The sequence below is a fragment of the Stenella coeruleoalba genome (assembly GCF_951394435.1).
Source record: "Stenella coeruleoalba genome assembly, chromosome: 6".
Taxonomy (NCBI): Eukaryota; Metazoa; Chordata; class Mammalia; order Artiodactyla; family Delphinidae; genus Stenella; species Stenella coeruleoalba.
The window spans coordinates 95,985,624-96,004,599 of NC_137151.1; the positions used below are offsets into that span (position 1 = coordinate 95,985,624).

The window sequence follows — 18,976 nt, forward strand, 5'->3', positions numbered from 1 at the left end:
GCTACTCTTCGTTGCGGTGTGCAGGCTTCTCATTGTGGTGGCTTCTCTTGTTGCGGAGCGTGGGCTCTAGGCACACGGGCTTTTCAGTAGTTGTGGCACGCAGGCTCAGTAGTTGTGGCTCCTGGGCTCTAGAGCGCAGGCTCAGTAGTTGTGGCACACGGGCTTAGTTGCTCCGCGGCATGTGGGATCTTCCCGGACCAGGGCTTGAACCTGTGTCCCGTGCATTGGCAGGCGGATTCTTAACCACTGCGCCACCACGGAAGTCCTCGTTAAAACCGTTTTTATTGCACTTCTATTATATTTAAGGGACTGAGAGACTTCAGATGAGTAAAACTAGATCCAATACTCCAGAATCAGGGATTTAAGACAGTATACAATTATTTACAATATAGGGAAAATCAAGTAAGGTCTAGAGGAATGAAGAGGAAGGCAATGAATTCTACTTAGTATCAAACAGCTTCACAAAGGTGTGTGGCAATGGAACTGGGACTCAAAGGATGAGTAGAATTTTGACTAGAAAAATTAGGGAAAATAAACTATGCTTGGAACCATGGATAGAGGCACGTACAGTCTGGGATACATAAAGAATATATTGTATTTTCAAGTCACACTGCTAGTTATTTTGCTGTACTGACTTAGCTAACACTCTTCTTCAAACATATCAAACTTAGTAAGATCATTCTAAAAGTGATTTCCAAAAAAGCATTCAATTTTCAAGTACAATTTAAAAACTGTACTTACTATTGTAATTCTACAATATTTGGGCCTATTCAATATGTTCACAGTTCTAATTTTCTCCAGATTTCACCATTCTTCACCAGGGGGCTTACATTTTTAGAGCTACACAAATGACAAGACATCAATTATGGGCCACGCAATCTTGCTTTTCTTCTCATGTAAAGGGATGACTTGTCCCTTCTTTTCCAAGTCTAACAAACACCAGTCTCTTCTGTTTCTTTTTACACTCTGCTCCCTTAAATTACATTCTCTACTGATTCCTTGTATCCTGCACTTAAACTAGTATCCTCTCTATTTTGGAGGGGAGATATACCTATTTCTTTGATTTCTCCATTATGCGTAGCTCTGCCTAAAGCAGAGTAACAATATATATTTTATGAATAGCAGAACATATGCTTTTTAAAAAGTCAATTTATAAGTTATGAGCGATGTTTTTGTTTTGATTTGTTTTTTTGCGGTACACGGGCCTCTCACTGTTGCGGAGCGCAGGCTCCGGACGCGCAGGCTCCGGACGCGCAGGCTCCGGACGCGCAGGCTCAGCGGCCATGGCTCACGGGCCCAGCCGCTCTGCGGCATGTGGGATCTTCCCAGACAGGGGCACAAACCCGTGTCCCCTGCATCGGCAGGCGGACTCTCAACCACTGCGCCACCAGGGAAGCCCTGAGTGATGTATTTTAAGACATCTGCCCCAAAGTGTGGTAAATACTATATCTTAAAATGACAGTGATTAAGAGCACAGGATGAAGTGTAGACATCATATAATCTGAGGGGTTTCTAACATTTCACAACAAAACTTTTCCAGAAGAAATCTTACGCAGCATGGCAAATATATATAACTGCAAAAGCACTGCTAATACCATTTTATGTTCAAATATAATTTATTAAAAACTCAAAGAGACAAATGAGGGTTAGAGATGTTAGTCTTGACACCTAAACAACCCATTTATTTCTGTAAAGTTTTGTTTTTATTTCACTCAGATAAGTAGTTGCAAGTAGGTAGCAGCACTTGCTTTGTTTTCTTAGTAGCTTTTAATGGTTTCTTTTGCAGTCTCAGGATATGTTTCAATTAAATTGATTTGAGAAATTTTTTAAATAAGAATTTTCTTTTCAAAATGAGTTAGTAACAATATCTAAAAACTGCTTACAAGGCAAACAAGAAAAACCTAAAACTTGCAATGAGCTATAAAACATCTATACTGTAACATGATACCAGGACTTAGTGTTACATGTTCATTTGTTACTAAACAAATTGACTTACACAGGATGAGTATACCCCCAAAGGAATGGGCTTGAGTCTTGCCTGTCATTTAACCAAACGCAGTTTATATGCCATAGTAATGTACTGTTTAGACAATTCTATATGAATAGACATGCACAGGACTGAATTTTTAAAAAACTTACTGCAAACTACAACTTTCCTTACCCATTTAAAATTCACAAATAATCAGAGATAGTAAAAGAAGCTTCATTCTAAGGAATGCTTCCCCCCCACAATTAAGCAAGTGTAACCAATGCAGCACTACTGTTTTCAATGTGAGAAAATTTTATATATATGTACAAGAGGGTGCCAAGACCATTCAATGTGGAAAGGACAGTTCTTTCAAAAATGGTGCTGGAAAAACTGGATATCCACAACCAAAAGGATGAAGTTGTACCCTTACCTAAAACCATATGCAAGTATTAACTCAAAATGGATCAAAGAGCTAAATATAATAGCGAAAACTATAAAGCTCTTCGAAGAAAATACAGGGGAAAAGCTTCATGACGTTGGATTTGGCAATGATTTCCTGGACACCAAAAGCACAGGCAACAAAAGAAAAAATAGATCAAGTGGACATCATTAAAATGAAAAACTTCTATACATCAAAGGACACTATCAACAGAGTAAAAAGGCAACCCACAGAATAAGAGAAAATATTTGTAAATCATGGATCTGAGATTAATATCTAGAGTATATAAAGAATTGCCACAACTCAACAACAGCAAAACAACCCGATCTTTTAAATTGGCAAAGGACTTGGATAGACATTTCTACAAAGAAGATACACAAATGGCCAACAAGTACATGAAAAGATGCTCCACATCCCTAATCATTAGAAAAATACAAATCAAAACCACAATGAGATACCACTTCACACTCATTAGGATGGCTATTATCAAAAACACAGAAAATGACAAGTGTTGAGGTGAGGATGTGGAGAAACTGAAACCCCTGTGCTGGCTGCAGCTGCAAATGTGTAAAATGCTGCAGCTGCTGTAGAAAACGGTGTGGCAGTTCCTCAAAAATCCAACACAGAATTACCATATGATCCAGCAATTCCACTTCTGGGTATATACCCAAATGAAGTGAAAGCAGGGACCTGAGTAGATATGTGTACATCAATGTTCAGAGCAGTATTACAACAGCTAAGAGGTGGAAACAACCAAATGTCCATCTACAGATGAATAAACAAAATGTGGTATATACACATACAATGAAATATTACTCAGCCTTAAAAAGTAATGAAACTCTGATTCATGCTGCAACATGGATGAATCTTAAAGATACTGTGCTACAGGGAGATCAGCTCAGTGCTTTGTGACCACCTAGAGGGGTGGGATAAGGAGAGTGGGAGGGAGATGCAAGAGGGAGGGGATATGGGGATATATGTATATGTATAACTGATTCACTTTGTTATAAAGCAGAAACTAACACACCATTGTAAAGCAATTATATGCCAATAAAGATGTTAAGAAAAATAATAAAATAAAAGGTTTAATTATGCCCCCCCAAAATAAAAATAAATTTGATATTCAAAAAAAAGATACTGTGCTAAGTGAAATAAGCCAGATAAAAAGCAAAAACAAATATTGCATGATCCCATTTATATGAAGTATCTAGAGTAGTCAAAATCACAGAGACAAAGTAGAAAAGTGGTTACCAGGGGCCAGAGGGAAAGGGGGTGGGAAGTTAATGTTTAATGGGTAGTTTCAGTTTGAGAGGATGAAAAAGTTCTAGAGATGGATAGTGATGATGGCTGCACAACTATGTGAATGTACTTAATACCACTGAACTGTACAATTAAAAATGGTTAAAATGGTAAATTTTATGTTGTATATTTTACCACAATAAAAAAAAATTGCGTGTTATTTATTATGGTGGCCAATATAGGAATGTAGTTAAGAACACAAGCTTAAGAGTTATGCTGCCTGCTTTCAAACCCAGCTCTGCCACTTTATAGCTCTGTAGTCTGTGCCTGTTTTTTCACATATTAACAGAACCTACATCACAGGATTATAGCAAGGATGAAATAAGTCAATACATGTAAAGCACTTAAAATAGTGCATCTCAAAAAGTAGTTGCTTTTTATTATTCTGGGTTTAAAACACAATTTTAATGCAATTAAACTCAAAACACCTGGAGAACCTCTGAAAGTCCTCTTCAGAGTTCTAGAGTTCAGTAAAACACAGATTGAAAACCAGTGATTTAACCCAAATTTCTCACTTTATAGGTAAAGGAATTGAGAGTCCAAGAAAAGTGATTTGCTTGAGGTCATATATCTTGTTTTGCTAATATTAATTTTCCTAAAATAAGTGTTTGAGATCAACAATACTAATGTTGACATTCAACTACTTCAGAACCAAGGCAAAGTCATGAGATTTTATAATGTGTGTCCAAGTATCTGTGAATGATATTGTGATAGCCATCCACCATGCTCATCTAATAAATAATTATGCATGGGATGGGAACCAAAAGGTAGCAAAACCAAAAGAAAAGCCATTTTAATTCTTTTCAAAGACAAGACAATGGTTAAAAACACCCCTTCTGAAAATTAAGTGTTAAAATATTTGTGAAAACAAACAATACTGATCAAGAGTTTGAGACACACCCAATATGTGCCCACTACTCCATATCTTTCAGCCAGTTACTCACTATATAATCTTAGTAAGACCTCTGACTGACAATATCAGCGGCTTTTTCTGCCAAATAGAACTATTATTCATCACAAGGAACTAGCTACAAATAATTCTTTATTAAATTCAAACAGGAGAGAGAAGCAGTCCAAATACCACAAAATGTCTTATCCAAAAAATCATGTATTGAGCTTTGTAGACATTTCTGTACTTACTTGAATATACTAAATCTGGTTTCTGGTAAATTCACAACACAGAAAGCAAAATAACAGAGACAATCTTTGAAGGTCAGACTCAACAAGAGCTAAAAAGCCTTTGAGTGTCTCTAATTTTGCCCTTCCCCCATTGCTGTTCCTCAATTCCTCCACCTCTACTAGGAATGTCCTCACCCTGTCCATCTACATCAGCTGAAATCCTACCCATCCTTAAAGGTTCCACTTAAATGCCACAGCTTCCATGAATTTTCCCCCAGTGCTCCCAATTTAGAATTATTCCCTCGCCTCTTCACTTCCCCATTTTGCACCTCTCCTTCAACATTTTATTATATAATGCATTGCATTACAATTACCTACATTCACTTCTCCCACCTCCCCCCAAGAAAATCTCAGGAGCAGTAGACTAGAGAGAAAAGGAATTAACATTTGTTAAAAACGCCGTGGTGCCCTGCAAGGTGCTAGGCATTTTGCATACATTATCTCATTTAATCCTTTGACAGCCATCTCGGGAGGTAAGCAGGTGGTCTTAGTTATTCCCATTTTACTGACAGAGAACCGTACTGTTGAGAGTTCAACAGCTTATCCAACGTCACACTACCAGCCAATTCCAGTGCTTACGGCGCCCCTGGTTTCCCTGGCTTCAAAGAGCTCTTTCCACCGCTATACGCTGCATTCTTGTTCACTTTATATCCCCCACCCTGCCTAACAGATAGTAGGTATTCCATAAATACTTGCTGAATTTAATATTCCTACGGACTCACTACTACCATTTTAATAACCCCATCACGCCCCATCCCTAGCCGGTTGGTTACCTTTACTGTTCCTTTACCGCGGACTTCACACACAGAGGCAGCTCTCCACATCACCAAGACAAATGCTGCCGACAACACCAACCCTTATCTGGAGGCTAAGTGAACCGTTCAGTTCGCTCAGATTTCCCCAATTGCCCTTCCCACAGAATATATGAGATACACACAAACAAGTCACATTTGATGTAACGCTTACACCCTTCCCCAAAGCTCTTATTTCATACTAAGCCACGTCTTCATGCTTACAAGCAATGACTTACGCGGTTTCCAGCTCACACCGCGGGGACACCCTAAGACTCCGCCTGAATTATTAACCACATCTTTCAAACCGTCTTAAAACGAAGGCATCCTAATGCTATTACACTGCCTTCCTTCTCCCCCCCTCCCCCCCCGCATGAACTGCAGTTTGGATTTCCGGCGGGAATGCAAACAGACGCAGAAGAGATGGGCTCAAAAGCAATGGAGCAATTACTCAGCCTGCTTAATTAGAAAGAAGACACAGAAGGTGCCCCGCCTTCCTAAATCTCTGCACTGAACTCATTTACGAAAGATGGGGAGCACTGAAACCCGAGGAACCCCAGACACCGAATCACTGGTTTCTGTGGCTAGTCGGGGGAACAGTCCTTTCCTTCCCGCGGTCCCGGGCCACCAGTCCCCGGTGCCGGGTCGGAGAAGCCCAACCGCACCCTCCCCAGGCGGCCCTGCATCTCATTGTCTCCCTCTGTCGCGGCCCCCAGGGGCGCAGGGTACAGCCCAGGCCCCGCAGACCCCCAAACACCGGCCGGCCGCCTGACGGGCAAGGTCCGACCAGCCCCGGCCCCGGCCTCGGCCGCGGCCGCGACCCCGCCCCAGGCTCGGCCGTCCGCAACGCGCCCGGATGGCGGGGCCGGGCGCCGGGAAAATGGAGGCGGGAGCGACGGCAGCGCTTCCCAACCCTGCGCCCGGCCGGGCCCGAGAGCGAGGCTGAGCACTCACCGTGGCAACGGCTCGGTCCTCCGGCGGGCCCGGCTCCGGGGCGGCCCCGGGCTGGGCAGCCGCCGCTCGCGCTCGTCCAGCCGCCGCCGCCGCCTCCTCCCCAGGCGCGGCGCTCCTTCTCCGGAGACGCCGCGAAGGTCCGCAGCTCCCGCGCCGCGCGCTCCGTGACTGACTGACTGACCGACCGCCCTGGCAGCGGCGGCGGGGGCTGGGCGGAGCGCGCGGCGGGCGGGGCGGCCGCAGCGCCCAGCGGCTGCGGATCCGAATGAAGCCGCGTCCGGCCGAGACGCAGAAGGCGGGGCTGAGGGCAGGGCGGCCGCCGGGCTGACCGACTGGAGTCCGACCGCTCGCTCCCCCCACTCCCGCCCGCCACCCGCCACCCGCCACTCACTTCCGGCGCAGGCAGCCGAGCCCGCCCCTCCCGGGCGCCCGCGGTCCGCGCCCCCTGGCCCGCCAGGCTCACCCCCAGCCCCAGGCGCCCGACCGCACCCAGCGGGGGCCGCCCGCGCTCCGCCTTTCCTCAGCGCGTCCCTGGGAACCGCCTCCAGGAACCAGTGAATCGGAGAATGAATGAGTGAGGGAGGAAAATTACGGTGCTGTTCCACCCCTGCTCGCTTTTCCTTGGAAGCAGGTCCAGCGGCCTCTCTCCGAGGGCCCTGGGACACAGTGAAGCCTTGAGCACGTCTGTCAAGGACTTGTATGCGTGCACCTTCCTGCTGGAGTATTCCAGGACTCCAGCAACCCTCAGATGGGGCCTTAGGCACTTAAACTGACCTTTGTTGCAGTGTGAGGCCTTTTTTAGGAAATCACATTCTGGCCAGTGACTCTCTCTGCAGTTTCATGCACTATTTTAGGAAGCTTTTAGAAATTGGACATTTCAATTATCTTCGATTATTTTTTAGCTTTGCAATTTGCTTATCTTGCGTTCTTAATTTCTGTCACACACACACACCCCTTATTGAAATGGTTTAGGAGTAAGGTGATAGCACCTTTATTCTTTATCACCAAGCTCTAAGTTACTCAGATGCTGCTTAATTTGATGTAGGCTTGACTTGGACTTAAATTTTAATTTATATCTTTATTTTGACCTTCTAAAGTTGATCAAAGGAAGAAAAAACTAGAATTAAATCATTTTTGCCTGGCTACATGCAAAGCAAATTTGTTGACAGCATTGAAACAATTAACAAATCCGGAGTGTGACCTGAAATTTGTTGCAGTGAATATTCTTTTTCCATGTCTTCCCATCTGCTTGCTAAGTAAGAGTATCTGTATCTGGAATTTTCACAAAAAATTTACTGTACATTTTTGAGATCCTGGCTCCCTTTCTAAGAACGAGAGTGTTCATTTCTCTGTCCTGTGGCCAAATCCTGGATTGGTTAATGACATTCCTTCTTTCAGATATTCTTGAGGACTTTGAAGTGGTTTGGTCTCTCTTGCACAATCTGTTCCAAACTGGTACATAATCTGTTTCAAACTGGTATTTAGAACCATACAATACAGTTACTAGTTGCATTTCACACTTGAGATATCTGTACTTTAGAAACATAACTGCAGTTTTGTATTTTAAGTCTAGAAAGCGCTTCAATGTTCTTGTGTAGAATAATGTTATCTCATATAAATGAAGATGCTGCTGCTGACCAATTCCTATAGCCTTCTGTTCCTTTCTTGTGGAATTCATCATTCATTACCTCTAATTATAATTATTTCAATAAATTATAATCTTTTCTAATGAATGTAATACAATAGTTTATTCATCCTTATATCTGCCATAATGTCTAGCATAGTACCTTGCACAATAAATTAACAAAAGCTTTAAACATTTTAAGTGATAATTCATACAAATGTTTCTATAGCTTCTCACCCTGTATCCCTCATGACCAGGTTTGTTGGAATTATACATACCTGAGTGCAAAACATAGTAACTCTGTATTCTCATCAAATTCTATATAACAAGGCTGTGTGATAACTGCACAGGGAAGATATTCACTTCATCGAAACCTTTAAAAAATAGACCATTGAGTGTTTTTATTTATTTATTTATTTTAATTTATTTTATTTATTTTTTTTTGGCTGTGTTGGGTCTTCATTGCTACCCATGTGCTGTCTCTAGTTGCGGTGATAGGGGGCTACTCTTCCTTGCGGTGCGCGGACTTCTCATTGCGTTGCCTTCCCTTGCTGTGGAGCACGGGCTCTAGGCACGCAGGCTTCAGTAGTTGTGGCACACGGGCTCAGTAGTTGTGGCTTGTGGGCTCTAGAACACAGGCCCAGTAATTGTGGTGCACGGCCTTAGTTGCTCCGTGGCATGTGGGATCTTCTCGGACCAGGGCTCAAACCCGTGTCCCCTGCATTGGCAGGCGGATTCTTAACCACTGCACCACCAGGGAAGCTAACTCTCTCTCCTCTCAGTGCTCAGGTTGGTCAAGGCTAATTAGAAAACAGTCACTTTCAGCCACTGAGAAAAGTGAGCGGGTTCTCATCAGTTCCTTTAAACCATAAAATCATTCATTTATTTAACAAGGGTTTATTGAGCTTCAACTAAGGCCTAGGAATGCAAAGACAAGAAACACAAGACAAGATGGCTCCTGCCCTCAAAAAGTGCACCGTCTAGTGAGTAAAGGTGGCAAAGAAATCACAGTTGGAATATGGAGTCCATTTCCCAGGTCGGAAAGCCTCCCTCGGGGGAGGGGATTCTTGAACTGAATGTTCAGGGACAGAGAGGAGCTAGCCAGGTGAAGAAGGAGAAAACAGGCATTCCAGACAAGGGCAGGTACACAGGCACCAAAGAGCACCATGCCTTGGAGGCTCTGCATGTAGTTCCATTTTGTAAGGATGCATACAGAGAAGGGTCAAAGTGGTGGGCGAAAAGGTAGAAGGATCTCATCAACAAAGGGGCTCATGTGCTAAACTAAGGAGTTTGAACTTGATACTTTGGGAAATAATAAATAATACAAAAAATCTTTGGAGTATTTTAATTAATAATTAATAAATAAAAATAAAATCTTTGCAGTATTTTAAGCCCCACCTGGGTTTGTGTTTTGGAGACCAGGGAAACCAGACTGGGGGCAAGAGTAAACTAGGAGGTGATGGCAACAGCCCAGAAGAGATATGTCGCCAGTCTCCATAAAAGCAGAGGCAGTGAAATGGGGAGGAGGGACTAGATGGGAGAAATAATAAGGAGGTGGAATCTACAGGATTTGATATATGATTGGATACGAGGGAGTGAATAAGAAGGAGACACTTGGGATGACCCTCAGGATTCTGGTTTGGGAGACAGACTGGATGGCAGTGGTGGCTTTCGCTGAAATGAAGACCCCAGAAGGAAGAGCAGGTTTCAGGGGACTGGCTGAATACCTGTATGAGAAAGAGTAGTAATAGACATCCAGGCATCTCAAAGGATCTTAATCCATCATTTACCAAAGCGTGTTCTTTGGAACTGTAGTTTCACAGGATTTTAGTAGGTGTGATTCCAAAAAAGTAACAATTCCCTTTAATCAAGTAAATGAGAAATGTTAAAGTTCGACAGGTTTCTAAACGAGAAGGGTTTTCAGTAGTTTTACTATGTTAATATGAACTGTGAATTTCTAAGAGGTAACTGTCAGCTTAGAAATTCGCAGCATTTCCCAAATGCATTCGACCATGAAACGCTCTTTTCAATGGAATATCTCATAGGACATGTGTTCCATAGAACACACCATGGGGAATGCTGACCTAAGCCAGATTTTTGGTTTATAGTAGAGAAGACTATGGACCCTCGAGCTGAAGTGACTTGCCTAAAGTTAAATAGGCATTGCTGGAAGATATTGGGTTAGAATCCATATCTTCTGACCCCACTCACATGTTCTTTGCACTGCATAATGCTTTATAAGCTACAAACACATTCCAGTACCTTCAACCAAGCCTGGAGAGAAAGATACTGTAAAAGAATTATAAGATATATCCATTTAAATGAAGTTTCAAATCAGTAATTTTTAAAGCTATGCTAATTTGAATGATTACTACTCTACGTAAGATGAAAAGATTTGTACATTGGAAAAAGTGGAGCCAATTATTACCTTAGTATGATCTTTCTGATAATTCAGCAGGAGCCTTGTAGAATGAAATCACCTAACAATAAATAGGACATCCATCTATCTGCACTAGCCCTGAGGTAGCTTTAAATAAAACGAACTTTCACAAATGGATAGAAATATTAAAACTCTCCCCAGAAATTTTAGTGTTGATTTCCCCCGCTTCATACTGAAGGAAAGGACAGGTTCTAAAATATGCTGAGACTATGAAAATCTACACGAGGTTTTGACTTCCTCTCTGGCACAATTTCCCTGATTCTTAAAACTCTAATAGCTGATGGATGGGAAGGTTTTTATATCCTAATTTCACAGTCCTATTTCCCAGAGAAGAAGTTTTAGTACTTCCTATTCTTAGAAAAATGAGATGAATTGTTTGTTCCCAAGAGACTTCTTAGAACGATAGGACAGCTTTCATTTTAAGAGTAGTTTCTATAGACATTACCTTTGAAACTAGTTATCACTAATTTATGATTCAGTAATTCATAAAGTATTTGTTTCATTTCTAAATGCTGTATTAATTTACAGTAGGCAGACCAAGGACCATCAAAATCATAATGAATAATTTTTTACTTAAATCAGTAGTTGTAAGTAGTGGGAAGAACACTACTTATTAATTAATATATCAGAACTCTTTCCTTAGTGTCCACTGTGTCCCCAGCTCTGTTGAATCACTTTAAGGAGTACTAGAGAAATATAAGAAATAGTCTCTGATTTTCTAAAATGACCCCACCCATTGTTGGCGAGGATGCAAAGAAACACACTCTCATATCCTGCAGGTGGGAATATAAACTGTTACAACCTTTTTCTGGAGGGTAGTCTAACACTAGATAAAATACTTTAAAATGTGCATCTCTTTGATCAAACAGTTTCTCTTCTATGAGTTTATTCCAAGGAGTAAGAACAAAACATCAGTTAGGATATTATGGGATGATAGCAAATAATTTGAAATCCCCTAAATATCCAGCAATGAGTTTATGAAAATGATGATTTCTAAAAGAATCATTTTTGATATGAAAATGTGTTCACAATATGTTAATCAATAAAAAATTACAAACACTATATACAATATGAACTCATGAAAAAATATTTAGGAAAAATCTAGAAGGAAATACAACAGGAAGACAAAAATGTTTATTGCAGAGTGGTATGATTATGGTACTTTCTTTTATTTATCTTTTAATGATGAATGTGTTTTCTTTAATTGGCAATTAAAATGAATGAACTAAATCAATATTTATGAAGATAAATCTCTAAAACAAAATGTTGAAGATAACATACAAAGTGTTTTTTTTTTTTTTTTTTTTTTTTTTTGCGGTACGTGGGCCTCTCACTGTTGTGGCCTCTCCCGTTGCGGAGCACAGGCTCCGGATGCACAGGCTCAGTGGCCATGGCTCATGGGCCCAGCCGCTCCGTGGCATGTGAGATCTTCCTGGACCGGGGCTCGAACCCATGTGTGGGGCTTCCCTGGTGGCGCAGTGGTTGAGAGTCCGCCTGCCGATGCAGGGGACATGGGTTCGAGCCCCAGTCCGGGAAGATCCCACATGCCGCAGAGCAGCTAAGCCCGTGCACCACAACTACTGAGCCTGTGCTCTAGAACCATGAGCCACAACTGCTGAGCCCACGTGCTGCAACTACTGAAGCCCGTACGCCTAGAGCCCGTGCTCCACAAGAGAAGCCACCACGATGAGAAGCCCACGCACCGCAATGAAGAGTGGCCCCCACTCACTGCAACTAGAGAAAGCCCGCGCACAGCAACGAAGACCCAGCGCAGCCAAAAATAAATAAATAAAATTGATTTTAAAAAAGTTAATTTTAATTTTAAAAAGGATTTCTGCATTCAAGAAACTGTTGATGAGACACGGCAAGGACACATGAAATAATCAGCAAACAACGAAAAACTCAGCTCAGATACAGATACAGTACAATAGGAGTTATGAGAAGAGAGAAATGACTGGGGTTGGAGCAGGTTAAGATGACTTCACGGAAGAAGTGAGACTTAGCTGGTACTCGGAATCTGAAAGCCAAGGGGAGATTATAGGGTGAGGCAAGAGCCTCGCATGGCCCATCCTAGGTACATCTCACCCGTACCAGTCAAACATTAACAACTGCAGAACACTTGATCTTTGCCTATAAAGGTGTTTCTGCTTCTTTCATACATGTAGGATTTACATGCCCTATATAATATAAATATATAGTAAATAGAGTATTACATATACTTTGTAATATATATTTTTGAAGTTACAGTAGATATTTTTAAAGAGTAGTTCATTTGGGGGGCATTTTATCTATAAAATCTGTAGAACTGGACTTGCCCAGATATTTGCCTAGAACAAACACCAACTATTGTGCAAGAACAGTTATCATAACCTGCTCCCTTGTGAGTGTTCTGACGTCCACAATCAGACCACAAATGAATTCAACCAACTGGAGCTCAGAAATTCTGATTACACACATGTTACAGAGTGCTAAGCCAGCTTTCGAGCTCAATAACTAAACTACCACTACAGTGTTAGCTACACATACTAATTGAAAGCGAATGACTTGTCTTTAGTGCCTAATAATAAACTAAAGTTATGCCCATCTCAAAAATGTCTGCAATGGGAAAGGACAGGGCAGACGGTGAACTTCCATCAAGTATTCCTTTAGTGTGGGGTATTGCCAGGTCTAGAGTTGCACTGTAGAGAGGCAAAAGCATTCCAGGTGTGTGGGTGGTGTAACAAATACATCAAGCAGAAAGAAGCAGGTTATTTTTAGTAAACAATGGGGAAAATGGTTTTATTAGAGCTGAAGAGGTCTATCTAGGAAGAATGAGATGAAAGAAAGATGGATTATGAAGGCCCTTGGTGACCAAGCAGTAGATTTGGGAAACCGTGCAGTAGAGGAAGTAATCAAGTCTGTTCTTGAATGTGCCAGCCATGTCCCCAACTCTGAGCCTTTGTCATTATGAATTTTCTCTGTCTGGAATGTCCTGTCCCCTTTCTCTGTCTGTCCTGCTCCTGTTCATTACGGTTCTAATGTCTCCTCCTTTATCCCTAGTTCCTCTGGAAAAATGTTATTTGCTGCAACTATGTGCTTCCCCAAACTTTGCATATTGGTACTGGAAGTTTTGCACATGTGTCTGACTCCTCCAAAAGACCATGAGTTCATCAAAGGGCAGAGACTATATCTTATTCACATGTGTGTTTTCTCCAGCGCCTTGTATAGCATCTTGTTTGTAGAAAAGTTCAGCAATGTTTGTCAAATTAAAGGATGAGAGGGATGAATGAGAAACATCTGGCAACATTTTGAAAAATAGGTTGGAGTAAGAGAAACAATTGGAGAGCTGGTTGTGTTAATCCACATGTGAAGTGACGAGGAATGAGAAAGGAGGGAAACTAAATTACACTTGGAGAAACTGACAAGCCTAGGTAACAGAGTGGACAAAGGTGTGAAGGAGAGGAAGAGTGCAAGATGACTCCAGGATTTCTAGGCTGGAAGAATGCTGAAAGCAGAGGACTGATATCATTGCTACAGCAACAGATAGATACTGAGTGCCTCTCAGGTTCGAGGCACTGTGTTGAGGGAGGCCACAGGGAAGAGCTAGAACCCTTCTGTACTCTAGAAAGTAAAGCCTGTTCCCTACAAGGGAAGCCACAGTTTTGGACAAGTGGCATCTGAAATACATAATGGTGAGACATTCAAGTGGATCTGGTGTTTAGGTTGCTGGAAATCAAGAACTAGATTGTCCTCCAGGCTAACAACTGTGTCTTTTCTATTGGCGCATATCTAGTCTCTGTCTTTTGTCACAGTGTCTAACTCATAGTAGATTGCTGTATTAGTTCCTAGGGCTACCATTATAAAGTGCCACACACTGGGTGGCTTAAGCAGCAGAAATTTATTTTCTCACAGTTCTGGAGGCTAGAGGTCCAGGAGGCTGAGATCAAGGTGTTGGCAGGCTTGGTTTCTTCTGAGGCCTCTCCTTGTTTGGCAGACAGCTCCTTTCTTGCTGTGCTTTCAAATGGTCATCTCTCTCTGTCTATGTCCTAGTTTCCTCTTTTTACAAGGACACCAGGAATATTGAATTAAGGTACATTCTAAAGATCCTATTTTAACTTCATTACCTCTATAAAGACCCTGTCTCCAAAAATGATTGCAATGACAAAGAACAGGACAGACTGTGAACTTCCATCAAGTATATCTTTAGTGTGGGGTATTGCCAGGTCTAGAGTTGCCACCATAAAGAGGGGAAAGCATTCCAGATGAGGGGATGATTAGGGCTTCAACATATGAATTTGGGCAGGAGGGGGACACAATTCAGTACATAGCAGCTACCCAATAAATATTGGTTGAATTGAAGGGACTGCATCGAAGATGAGAAATCAAGGCTGAAGAGGTAAATACATATACACCTAGTGGCCATAAAGACTGGAAACAGCAAATAAAGACTGGAAACACACACACATACATATATATTGATATTATACATATAATAAATGGTTTATTGATATTATAATACATGATGTGTTCAGTGGCATTCCATGATATGTTTAATGTGTTGTTCCTCGTTAGTTATGTATAATTCAGTGCACTATGAAAAATTACAATGATCGTGGTATATTAATGTGGTCTTTCCATTAACCCCTGCACATCCATCTGTGGTTATTTGCTTCAGATGATTTGCATCTTGGAAGTAATCAGGGGTGTTCAATCCGTAAAAAAATAAAACATTATCTAGGTTTTTAGACTTTGTGGTCAAAATGTATATATGCACTGCATAGGCAAAATGTGCTTTTTGGGGAACAATTAGAAGTATCAAAGTCCTGTTATTTTACCAAAAACAACTTAGATTCTCCTACTATTATATATTTATCATTTAACACTTTTTTTTCTTTGATAATTCATCTAGGGAATTGATGAGTGAGTTAAGAAATGACTCTCTCCCTTTGCTGCCTCAATGTCATATTTGTATGATTCTTTGAACCACTTGGGAAAAGTCATTTGAAAAATATGTCATGGAAAAACAAACAAAGCAAACAGATGAATAGCTGATCACTAGAACATTTGTTCAGTTATGTGCCTTGAGGCAAGTCTATGCCAAAGAACATGACATCACCGAAGTGTTGTCACTGATTTTCATCAGTCATGCTTTTCAAACGTCTCTAATTGTCCCTTCACTGTTCTTTTTGCTACCATCCCTCTCAAGATTTTCATCGTCTCGAACTAGGGTTTTGCAAAAGTCTGCAGGTTATCTCCCACTGGCTTCTCTCTTCTCCCTTTGAAACACCCTGCATAATATTCTGACCCAATCTCTAGTACTACCAGGACCCTTTTCACTGTATCATTTTTCTGTTAAAAACAGCCCCCCCAATTACAATATTTTTATTTTGAAAAACACAAATCACAAAACATCAAGTACTGTATGATCCTGATTTGGTTGAAAACAGAAAACCCCAACCGACAGACATACATGTATACATTTACATCCACTGTATTACATACATATCCATTATATTGGTTTCCTATTGCTGCTGTAACAAACTACCATAAACTCAGTTACTTTAAACAACACAAAGTTATTAACTTAAAGTGTTGGAGATCAGAAGTCCAAAATCAGTCTCAGCCGGCTAAAATCAAGGTGCGGACAGAGCTGCATCCCTTCTGGATGCTCTGGGGAGAATCTATTTTTATTTAGCCTTTTCTAGCTTCTATAGGCTGCCTGCATTCCTTAGCTCATGGACCCATCCTCCATCTTCAAAGCCAGCAGAATAGCATCTTTCTAATCTCTCTCTCTTTCTGATACTAACCCTCCTGCCTCCCTTTTATAAGCACCATTATGATTACATTGAGCCCATCTAGATAATTCAGAAACATTTTTCCATCTCAATATCCTTAATTTCATGACATCTGCACATCTTTTTTGCCATGTAAAGTAACATATTCACAAGTTCTGGGAATTAGGACGTGGATATCTTTTTTGGGGGGTGGCATTATTCTGTCTAACCCAGATGTTAACAGGTTGATTATCTCTACATTAAGAACTTCAAGTGATTTTAATTTGTACTTCATTGTGCTTGATCAATATATTCCCAGTTTTCAAAAGAATCTTGCATTACTTTTTTATTCATAGAGAATGATGACAGAAACAGTAAATGTCACTATACAGGACACTTGCTATTTCCTGCCCTGTCCTCTTTTCTTCTTCTGGAGATACGATCTTTCTTTGGGAACTACTCCTCCCAACACAGCCTCCAACTCAACTGTGCAGCTCTAAGGATTGCTGCCAACCATGGTACCTCTTTACCTGGGTTACAGGTGAGAGCGTGTGATCCTACTGGGATAACCAGAGGCAGTTCCAGCATTTTTTTTTTTGTTCTTCTTTTCTTTTACCTAGAATTAGGAGAAAAAGTCAGTTCTTCTCTGATGGGAAAGGCAAACAAGAAAATTTTGGTGACTATGATTCTAATATCATAGAAACATGAGAGCAAAGCAGAGATGAGGAAAACAGAGAGGGTAAATCCTAATTTACCATCCTAAATGGTATTTGCATCCTTGGTTGGAGGTGTCTGAGGACCAGAGAGCTGTATTCGTCTCCTTACCTAGGTTTGGATCTATAAATCACTAGATTTCTCCTTCTGCCCAAACTGGCTGTTTCTACCATTTGTAACAAGAGTTGGGTTAAAATAGTTAGGAATGTTTTTAAGCCTGCAACAATTCCCTGTTGCCTGTTACTGTCTCAAATTAGCTCCTCTGACTGACTTCAAAGCTGTTCACCAGCCCCCACTGTCTCTGCCCCACTTCTCAACATTGCTTCGCTCTGGCTGGCCTTCTCATCTTTCCTTACTCACTTTATGATGTTCGCTTTTGTGGCTTTGCACTTGTTTTTCTCCTTGTCTGCACTGTTTTCACCTCCCGTCCCTTTCCATCCAAATTCTGTCCAACCTTCCCAGCTACTTCTAGGAAACTCCATGAAATACCCCCCAGATTAGCCAGGGAAGCCTTCCTTCTCTGAATGTTTATAACATGCAAGGTCTGCATTCAACACCTATGTCCACTTTTTATGGTTCAGGATGACTCCAGATAAATGATAAACCCCATGAGGACAAGAGCCATCTATGTTTTACAAGTAGAGCTAGCTGTTCATGTTGGTTGATTAAATTACACGTTAAGCAAAAGCTCAGCAATATTAAGGTGCAGTCCTTTTTGGAAGAAAGCACAGTGGACACAGAGAATATTTATGTTAGAAATGGTCTGGTACATTGGAGGACAGTTTCAGGACACTAAGTTGTCATCTTTATGTTGCGTGTTTTCTCATCATTTCCATGAAGATAATTTAAGAATGGGAAGTAAGACCTGATGGGAAAAGGTGAAGAAGCCAGAATCATTTAGCCATGAGAAAAAAAAAAAAAAATGGAAGGAAACCTAACAACAATCATGACATTTGTGAAAATTTGCTATACAGAAGGTAGGGTTCTCCCTCTCTGGGAGTTAAGACTGAGGCAGGGAATAAGCATCTAATCACAAAATGAAATTTAGGTGTGCCTGGATAGGTTTTTCACTATAAGGATGTCAAACAATGAAATGAATTCTGAACTTTGTAGAATGTATTTCTAAAGGCGAGGAGTTGAGTAAGATGACCACAAAAAATTCTTAATAACTGTAAGGGTCTATTTTATGAGACTAATCTTAAAGAGAGGAGAAAAAAATTTTTATGACATTTAAATATTATAGCTATGTATGCAGATGCTTTTACTGTTTTCTCCATGGAAGGAGAATGTCTTGCTCCAAATACATACAGGGATAAGTTAAAAACTTTGCCTGATTTATTCATCTGCCTTCTTCCAAGGGAAAACTTAACTATGTTCAGATGTAACTCTTTTTCTGCCTTTTTTTTTTTTTTTGCCTCAAGTGGAAGTGTAAATTTAAAGTCCAAATCAGGTATTAAAGCCTCTAGACAATATTCTCTACCTGGACAATGACACCCTTCTCCCAATAATTCTAACATGAACACAAAACAGAGCCCAATTCTGTATAGAACTGTCCATCAGGAACAGAAAAGCACCAATGATATACCCATCTATACCCATCGCCAGGCTAAAAAGTGATTCCAGGGGGAGGGAGGAGTGAGTAGGAACACAGGGCATTTTTAGGGAGGTATAACTATTCTGTATGATACTATAATGGTGGATACATGTCACTATACATTTGTCAAAACCCATATGATGTATAATACAAAGAGTAAACCCTAACGTAAACTATGGACTTTAGTTAACTATAATGTGTCAAGGGACTTCCCTAGTGG

The 18,976-nt window shown here is 41.1% G+C and overlaps 1 protein-coding gene across 2 annotated transcripts in view; it reads right to left on the bottom strand.

Moving 5' to 3' along the window:
* Positions 1-6,940, bottom strand: part of RAPH1 (Ras association (RalGDS/AF-6) and pleckstrin homology domains 1) — a gene marked incomplete at its 3' end in the record, with an annotated part of 92,394 nt that extends 85,454 nt beyond the window's left edge. For both annotated transcript variants that reach the window (XM_079925387.1, XM_079925386.1), the window contains exon 1: positions 6,632-6,940. The remainder of the gene's footprint in view (positions 1-6,631) is intronic.
* Between the last annotated feature and the right edge of the window lie 12,036 nt (positions 6,941-18,976).